Source organism: Cryptomeria japonica, chromosome 3 (genome assembly GCF_030272615.1).
Source record: "Cryptomeria japonica chromosome 3, Sugi_1.0, whole genome shotgun sequence".
Taxonomy (NCBI): Eukaryota; Viridiplantae; Streptophyta; class Pinopsida; order Cupressales; family Cupressaceae; genus Cryptomeria; species Cryptomeria japonica.
The window spans coordinates 776,173,896-776,181,331 of record NC_081407.1 but is presented as its reverse complement, the minus strand read 5'-3'; positions in this window follow the sequence as shown (position 1 = coordinate 776,181,331).

The following is a 7,436-nucleotide window of genomic DNA, read 5'->3' as shown; positions in this document are numbered from 1 at the left end:
GACCTAAGATGGATGGAAAGTATGATGGGGAAGGTGGACATTTGGATTTTGACTTTGAAGGGATACCAACATCTTGAGAGTGAGTTGTGTAGACATGACCCTTAAGATCTTCTTTAACATGAAGGGATTCTTGCTTATGAAGGTCTACCCCTTTGCCTTTATCAATATTTTGACTTGTAGGATACTCTTTTCTTTGGGAAGAAGACGCGAGTCCATTATGAGGTGGATATGATATGAGAGAAATAATGAGATCTTGAAGTGGATCATATTGGACTAAAGTGGAAGAACCCATTATGCATGTAGGGGGTTCATGAACATCTTGCACTGACACGTTAGTAAGGGGGATTAGGATCATGAGGGTGACTAGGATTGTGTAGTGGACATGGTTCAATGACAGGCTCTTCAAGAGATGGAATGGGAGAAATAATAGGATCATCAAAAGAAATGCGATCTTGGAGTGTATATGGAGTATTAAGACAAGGAGATGGAGGAACAAGTGGATCTTGTGGAGGATCTGAAGGAATAATTTGATCTTGACAAGGAGGAAGATCATTGGAATCAACTTTAAAGGTGCTTTGCTCTTGACTTTCAATGGGATCATCATAAAGGATGGAAAGGATATCTTGATCTTTCTTAGGAAGTGGAATGTCAATGGGATTTGAAAGGATATTGTGTTCTTGGATAGAATGGACAGGAATAATGGAATCATTGCGAGTGTCTGGGAACATGGGGTCCTGGTCAACAATTGGATGGGATGATAAGGTTTCAGGATCTTGATCTTGATCTTTTTTAAGACATATTTCTTCATGCTCTAAATTATCCTCTTGACATGAGGTTGGACTTTGGATATGCATGGGGGATTCTAACAATGAATCAATGTTTTGGCATGAAGGAAATGCACTTTGAACATTTGTGATGGATTCTGGCAAGGAATCAATGCTTGAACATGAGGAAGAGGGACTTTGAATGGGGTCCTCTAAAATAGGTAATGGCAATAAAGTGCATGGTGGCATTGGGTCTTGTATTTCTGAAACATGACAAGGATGTGCATCATGACTTGGATTATCTTGGCAATCAATTATGGATAGCTCTTGGATAATTGCATCCTTGGTTGTATTGTTTGATGAGGACAATATAGAAGATTCTTGGGAAACTTCTAAAGGTGTAGGGATAGATGCCACTGCAGAATCAATTTGTTTGCGGGGGGATGAGGCATTGCTAGACATAAGTGTATTATCTTGATCTTCCTCAAAGAACTCACTTGGTAATTTCCTTAAGATCATTGCAATAAAGCCACCTTTCTTCCGAGGTTTTGACATAGTTGTATCTGGAATTTGAAATTGTTTGGCAAGGAGTTGGTTCTGATCTAATGTCATGTTTTGATATTGGACTTGGTTCAATTGTTCTGACATGTTTGAAACTTGGCTTGGTGTGGACTGCAACCTTTGTTTTTGAATGTTTGGTTGTGGTTGTTGACATTGATATTCCACCATTGGTTGAGCTATTTGTTGACATTGTATAGTTGGTTGGACATATTGTTGAAATTGGACCATTGGTTGTATTGGTTGTATATGTTGAACAATTGGTTGTGTCTGTTGGAAATGTTCGAACTGTTGAACAATTGGTTGTGATGGTTGAAAATCTGATTGATAGTAAACACCTTCTTGTTCTTGTTGTGGAGGCACATAATGTTGAAATTGATGTTGTCTCTTTTCTTGAAATTGTTTCATCATCTCTATTTGGGAGAGGAGAGCTGGTATGTTTGATCGTTCAAGAAGAGATCTTACATCAATTGACTCAATCTTTGGATTTCAACTTGGAAATTTTTGAAACATTTTGGACATTTGTGATCTATTCTTCTCAATGTTTTTCACTCTTTGTTCCAATATCTCCTCTTCTTGAGCTAGTTTCTCCTCTAGTTTTTGTATTTGGACATTTACATCATCATGATAAGTTTGATCCAAGTTCTGAGACATGTAGAGATTGGATTGACATGATTGATTGCTCAATTGTGATGACATGGCTTCGTAAGAAGGTTGAGACCTCATTTCAACAAACATGTCACTATGAAATGCAATATTTTTGGAAAAAAATTTCAAAGATAATGTATGATATGCAACTAAATGCAAACTAAATAAATGAAGATGCAAATCTATGGCAAGAGTGCAACCTATGTTTTTGGTTGTTTTTGAAGATTTTGACAAACTTTTGAATGCAAATCTAAAAGAGACCCTTAGGAAATTGAAATGATGTCTAGACCTCAAAGGACAAAAGGACCAAGTGACAAAAGGACAAAATGACAATGTCTCCACTATATGCTTGGATACTAAGCTAGGTTTGACCAAATGACATTGATGACAAAAAGACAAAAGTTTGACAAGGTCAAGACTTCCTAACAATGACTTAGGGTTTATCAAAGATTTGGATTACTCAAGTATGACAAAACCTAGTTTTGGCACTATATGCAAAGGGACAATTACTATGCAAATGACCCTAATACGATATGATAATGACCTAAACTTAATGAAGAGACCTAGGGTATGCGAATGCAAATGTATGACAATGATATTACTCTAATGCAAGAGGACATATGCAAATGGATGACCCTTATTGATATGCAAAGGAGTATGACTTAGATGAAACTTAACCTTGACAATGATCTTGCAAAATGCAAACCTAGGATGAACCTAAATCTAAGTGACATGAATGTTGAGACAAGATTTTGAAAACTGTTTGACAACCATGTTTGAAGGTGTTTTTAAACTTGTTGGATGAAATGTTCTTGTATTTAATCTTGTTTTGAAGCAATTTGCCTTGCTTTTGAAATGAGATACAATTCAACTTTTGACAAGCAAAGAATACAAGATATTTTAACTTAGACTCAAGACAATCATGCTCATTCACACATTTCTTATGGATGGCAAGGACAGTAGGTACTTGAGAGGTAGACTCGTTATGGGATTCAAGGAGAATACATAGATGCTTGACCCCACGGGCTCCCCTCCATGGCACTCACTTCTCAAGGCAGCCAAGCATCAGTCCCCATGGAAATCTCCCCATGGCGAACTTAGTATCTCTTCCAAGTATCCGAACTTGTCCTTCTCAAGCAACTAGAAGGGTTTTTGGCCTCTAAAAACAAGGTGTTTAGTAAGGATTTCTGTTAAGTGTTACTCCTTGATGTCACGCAAGCGTGATTGAGACATTAAGCCCACCAAGATACCAAACAAATGTAGTCACGCAAGCACGATTTAGACCATGAGGTCCTACTTAGATGTTGATATGAGAAAGAGTCCAAGGGTCATCACTTCCCAAGTAACTACAATTCCCACGTAACCCTTCCTTCAAAGCTTTCGCTCATCAGGCATTTGTTTATAGTGAGTTAGAATGCCAAGGTATTCTAGCCATACTCACTTTGGGTTGTTCCCTTCTCACGATTATCACTTGCTTGCAAAAGCAAATGGTCGAGAAGGCAGGCCCTCTAAAGGTGACACACAATCAAAAACATGAGCATGGTATTGAAGATCTGGATTTCTGATCACCCTAAGAAGGATGAGAGCATACTCTCCTACTCCAATGTCAAACTCAACAATCAAAGAAAACATAAATTCATTCCATCCTATTTAGAAATCATACTAGGTGCCTAAATATTAATTGCAAACACAAAGTTTAGTTGTATGTCCAAGGAAACCTGCAAAAACCCAAGTCAGAAGTTTGGTATGCTTATTCTTTGACTATCGATTATGCATAAAACATGTTAGTAGTTTCATTTGTTGTCTTTTCCATGCATATGCCAAGATGTTACATAGATAATCAGTACCAAAAACCAAAGAAGCAGAAATAGTAAGCAAAACAAACCAATTTTTAAGCAAAACACTGCCTTTTTACCTCTGTTTCTGGACTTTACACGGGCGCAGAACTCATGACACAGGTGCAAAATGCATCACACAAGCACAGAATGTCTTTTACACAAGCACAGAATGCATGACATAGGCGCAGGTTGTCTTACACAGGCACAGAAGTCCCCAGAAAACCCTGCATTACCCCGTTTCTTGGGTTTTTGACCTGCACATCAACTCAAAAGCACTCAAAAGCATAATTAGGGGGTTAGTTCACGTCAGGTTCACCAATTAATGTACATTAGGAAATTAAGAATCATCACACGCAAATCAAAATACTAATCTAGCTCAATCACAAAAACTAAAATGCAATGATCTATCCTAAAACACACTCAATAGAGACATGAAATAAAAACATTCAAAATTAAAGATTATGCAAACCAAATGCAGATTTGAATGCTCCTTCATGCGGCTCCATTGTCCTTCTTTCTTCTCCAAATAGCCTTTGTTTGTGGATCTCACCTTCAAGTGCACACACCTAATGTGAAAGCAAGATTGACATTGGCACAAGAGTACTCGAAATGTGATTGACTCAAAAATGATTATATGATTATCCGATTCTGTGATTATTCGGGATTGAAGAAATTCATCCAATTTATAGAGAAATTGGAGAAAAAGATCAAATTAGCATGATTTGATTAAAATGGAAATTGCAAATCAAAAATGTCAATTATGACAAATTATGCACCCTCTATGCAAAATTTGATTGATTGATAATTCATGACAATTTATGACAAATTTCTATGTCAAAATTGATTGATTGTCAATTATGACAAATTATGACAAATTGAAATGTCATTCCCATGGAATTAGGAGATGAAATAGGAGGGAAAAGAAATTAGATGAATTAGAAATTACAAAATTACAAAAAGAGGAAAATTAGGAATTAAGAATTAGGTAAATTAATTAATAATTTGTCATTTATTAATTAATTCACAAAAAGAGGAATAATTAGCCAATTAAATGAACATTTAATTGTGATGAGAAGACTTAGGATAAATAAATAATTTATTAATCCTAGAGGAAGAAATGAAAAACAAGGTTAAATGATTAAATCATGAAACCCTAGAAGATGAATTAGCAAAGGCGAGAATGACAATTAGGTCTTGACAAAAGATAATTAATGTCAATTTGATTTGATCATAATTTTGAATTGATAAATGACCAATGTGATAAATGATTTGATTGATTGACAAACTAATTGAGATTGATAAAGGGACCAAATTGATAGGCATCAATTGACGAGGAACAATGACTAATTGATCCAAATTGACATGATTGAGAAGACGACGATGATTGATGATAAATTGATCGCAAAATGATAAGATTGATAAGAGGATGACGATCGATGACAAATCGATTGCAAAACGACAAAATTGATAAATGACCACGATCGATGACAAATCGATCGCAAAATGACAAGATCGAACATGATAACAATCAATGACAAATCGATCGCCAGATGACCAAAATTGATAAGAGGACAACGATCGATGACAAATCGATCATATGATGATAAGATTGAAAAGAGGACAAAACCCCAATTAGGATTGAAGATGTCCAAAATGATGACAAATGAACACACACATTGATGCAACAGGATAAGATTGACCAAAATCATGACTAAAGATTGTTGTCGACAAGACCAAATTTGAGAACAAGATGATTGAAGAATGTAGAAGAATGACTCGATGCTCGCAAATGATAAAGATCAAGTGCGAATCATAGGAGAAATGTTAATGCGATACAAAAACCTAAAATGAGGCAATGCGCAAATGTTAAAGTATGACTCCGCAAGCGTTGACCATTTTTAGGTGTCTACAGTTAGAACCTTAAATTTCAATAAGTTTGGAAATATTATGCTTTCCTATTTTCATAATTTCAATAATTAGAGGATATATGCCTTGTAAATAAATCAACGGATATAGCTCATCTCTATTAATTCATGACATTCCATAAATATTAGTCAAAAGCATTTTTCAACTATTTTTCCTTTGATAATTTTACAAAACCAAAGTAGTCTAACTCACAAAACCAAATTTATATACTTGATTTGATTCAAACCCTGTGAACAATCACACTCATAGTATTAATGAAACATTTATGTTATTTCAAAATTATAAACTACTAATAATATCATGACTACGAGTGTAAAGGGTTCCATTAGGAAGATAGTCATAAACAAGAATCTGCTCATCTTTGGCATATTAAGAATCTCTTAAGCTTACTAGATTGGCATGATTTAGATTCCATAGTAGTTACATATGCTATTGTATATATTTCTTTCAAAATCACCTTTCACTTTCTTTGCCACAACAATAGATGAATCCTCAAGAATAGTTCTAAAGGCACCCCAAAGCTATCTTTGCACAATATCTCCATTGAGGCTCAAAGAACATCCTTCACCTAAAACTACTTTGGCCCATATAAGAACACCAACATTCCTTGATCTTCACAAGGGAGTTGTTGCAAGATACTAGGTTAGTATAGAAGGAATGCACCATTTACTACTTATCCAAAATCTAGGTGAAGGGTTTCAAGGATCTTATCAAAATTTTCAACGCTTCTCACCTTTTCTGCAATGGATTTATATATGAAATATCCTCTCCTCAACCTTGAAAAGATTGAATTGACAAAACAAGATCAATACAAATTGACTTCCTTGTGCTAAAACTATTGCTTGAGTAATACAAGAGAAAAAAAAAAATTTGAGATCCATTGAATGATGTGACAAATATTTAAAAAATACTATCATGGCGAAAGTGAGAATTTTTTGATATGAAAAATTATTTAAAATAGTGAATTGAGAATTTATTTTGAGAGTTATTATTTTTTCCCAGTATATTAATTCAATTGTGTTGAGAAACCTATTGTCATGTGATAACATTCAATATCAACATTTGTTACTACCAAAATCTCATCCGAATTGTTACTACCAAAATCTCATATGAAATCATAAAATATTTGTAAATAATGTCAAATTCAAACTCTTAAATCTCGATTTAAATATCCTTCAATTCTTACCCATAAATGATTATATCCCACACTATGAATACCTTGTTGATCTACACAATTTTAACAGTTATATTCTCGATGACCAAAATTTATTTAACATAAAAATATATAATTTGGTATAATAGAGGCAAACAAAATATGCAAAGTTTTGAATATTTTGAGCAAGTCCGTTGGATGAGCTATCCTTAAAGATGAACTATCTACGCCAAGGTTAATCCTGCAGAATTTTAGAACTATTTGTTGATTAAGTTTAATATAGCATGTGTTTGGAAAATACAAGTTGAAGAATTCCGTAGGTAACTACAATTTGACCAAACAGGTTCAATGTATGTCCAAACTGACAGAAGACTGATGGAAAATTCAATGTTTCCCATATGCAGATTTAATCATACATATTTTGAATCATATTATATTTAAAATCTCTTTCTGTTCGCTAAATCTTAGCTAATAAAAATGTCATAATTATTTATTATTTTTTCAGTTAAAAGTTGGTATTCTTTGTTTGATTATTGAATTAAATGGTAT